Source organism: Palaemon carinicauda, chromosome 32 (assembly GCF_036898095.1).
Source record: "Palaemon carinicauda isolate YSFRI2023 chromosome 32, ASM3689809v2, whole genome shotgun sequence".
Taxonomy (NCBI): Eukaryota; Metazoa; Arthropoda; class Malacostraca; order Decapoda; family Palaemonidae; genus Palaemon; species Palaemon carinicauda.
Window position 1 is genome coordinate 26,410,397 of NC_090756.1, and position 2,500 is coordinate 26,412,896.

A 2,500-nucleotide genomic window follows, 5' to 3' on the forward strand; every position below is an offset into this window, starting at 1 on the left:
AGATAGGTGACATGAGGGCTTTATCGACGTCGGAGTGCGAAAGACCCAACGAGTGACCAAACTCGTGGGCTGCTGTGATCAAGAGGCTCGTAGAGACATATTCCACGACCTTCTTGTGAGTGGCAAAATTCTCTGCATCGTCGAAGTGAACGTCCCCGCCTATTCCGTATCCAGGGTAAAAAGCGTGTGCCAGAGTCCCACCCGGTCCATCGAACTTGTTACCGTCTCCGTGGTCGCCCAGATGAAAATCCACGTAGATGTCGACGTCTGAAGACTGGGGATCCACTTCTTCGAAGACAATCATCGACTCTTGTTGCCAGAGGGTTCATGGCAGCTATCAGCTGCTGCCTGATAACTCCAGAAGGAAGGTTAGTGCGGCTAGAGGGCGTCCGGAGAGTCCATTTTAGATTTGTCTTACGCCAAATGGAACCCTGTCTTATGTATCTTTTGAATCTACCTGTAGAATTGTGGTCAAACTCGCCGTTGTCTTTTTCAACGCCGCAGAACTTTACTGGTGGGTGGGAGGGTGTCGTTACATTGGAATGTGAGTCTTTTGTTCCTGGATCTTTGAACGTTTTTGCGCCTTTCTCCGAGTCTTTTGTTATTGGATCTTTGAACGTTTTTGCACTTTTCTCCGAGTCTTTAGTTCCTGGATCCTTGAGCGTTGTCACGCCTTTTTCCAAGTCTTTTGTGTTTGGATCCTTGAGCATTTTCACACCTTTATCCAAGTCTATTATTCCTGGATCCTTGAACGTTTTTGTGCCTTTTTCCGTGCCATTTGTTCCTGGATCCTTGAACGTATTTGCGTCTTTTTCCGAGTTTTTTGTTCGTGGATCCTTGAACGTTTTTGCGCCTTTCTCCGAGTCTTTTGTTTCTGGGTCTTTGAACGTTTCGCACCTTTTTCCAGAGTGGCCAGACGTTACCCGAGTGATAGAATTACCTGGATCCTTTAGCATTTTCACACCTTTTTTCCAAGTCTATTATTCCTGGATCCTTGAACGTTTTTGCGCCTTTTTCCAGGTCTTTTGTTCCTGGATCCTTGAACGTTTTCACGCCTTTTTCAGAGTTGCCAGACGTTACCCGAGTGACAGAATTTCCTGGATCCTTTAGCATTTTCACACCTTTTTCCAAGTCTAATATTCCTGGATCCTTGAACGTTTTCACACCTTTTTCAGAGTTGCCAGACGATACCAGAGTGTCAAAATTACCCGAATCCTTTAGCATTTTCACACCTTTTTCCGAGTCTTTTGTTCCTGGATCCTTGAACGTTTTTGCGCCTTTCTCCGAGTCTTTAGTTCCCTGGATCCTTGAACGTTTTCGCACCTTTTTCAGAGTTGCCAGACGTTACCAGATCGACAGAACTCCTTCCTTGTATGGGGATAGACCTGCTCTGATTCGTTCCATTTAATCTCTTCGTATCACAAGATTTATACGTAACACCTTTTCCATTTTGCACATCATCACCGTATGAAACAACACCTTCGCACAAGAGTAATATAAACATAACTGGTATCTCCCGAATCCTCATGGTCCACGCAAGGCTTAAAATTTGCTTCTGGAGCTCGCCAGGTTCAGAGTGAAGATAAGAACAGAGTTGTACAGAGTTGTACAAGCTGGGTGTACAGACATATTCAGTCTGTTTCACAACATTTATTACAGCTCTCAAGAGATAAATGCCTCGCCGGATATCTCGTCAACGGAAGCCTTTCGAAAGATTGATAATTAGGTAAAAGAACAACAACTCTTTCAAAATGTACGAAAACAAATATAGTTACGGTTCAAGGTTTTTTTTTTATTTTTTTTTTTTTGTAAGATTCAAATTGACTGATGGTCTTTTGTGGAAGGATTTTCATTTATAAATACAGATCTTACTAAGAATGTGTAGTTTTGAAATGTGTAACTTTAATATGTTCGATTATGTAGTTTTAAAATGTATAACTTAATGTAATCATTTATGTAGTTTTAAAATGTATAACTTAATGTAGTCATTTATGTAGTTTTAAAATGTATAACTTAATATAGTCATTTATGTAGTTTTAAAATGTATAACTTAATATAGTCACTTATATAGTTTTAAAATGTATAACTTGATGTAGTCATTTATGTAGTTTTAAAATGTATAACTTAATGTAATCATTTATGTAGTTTTAAAATGTATAACTTAATGTAGTCATTTATGTAGTTTTAAAATGTATTACTTAATGTAGTCATTTATGAAGTTTTAAAATGTATAACTTAATGTAGTCATTTATGTAGTTTTAAAATGTATTACTTAATGTAATCATTTATGTAGTTTTAAAATGTATAACTTAATGTAGTCATTTATGTAGTTTTAAAATGTATAACTTAATATAGTCACTCGTTAAGTTTTAAAATGTATAACTTAATATAGTCACTCGTTAAGTTTTAAAATGTATAACTTAATGTAGTCATTTATGTAGTTTTAAAATGTATAACTTAATTTACCTTTACCAAACAAGAGCAACCGAAATTAGATAGA

General features: G+C 37.4%; 1 protein-coding gene across 1 annotated transcript in view; it reads left to right on the forward strand.

The window, feature by feature from the left end:
• The window catches only part of LOC137625360 (uncharacterized), a 170,442-nt gene that overhangs the window by 62,530 nt on the left and 105,412 nt on the right, over positions 1-2,500 (forward strand). The window lies entirely within an intron of this gene.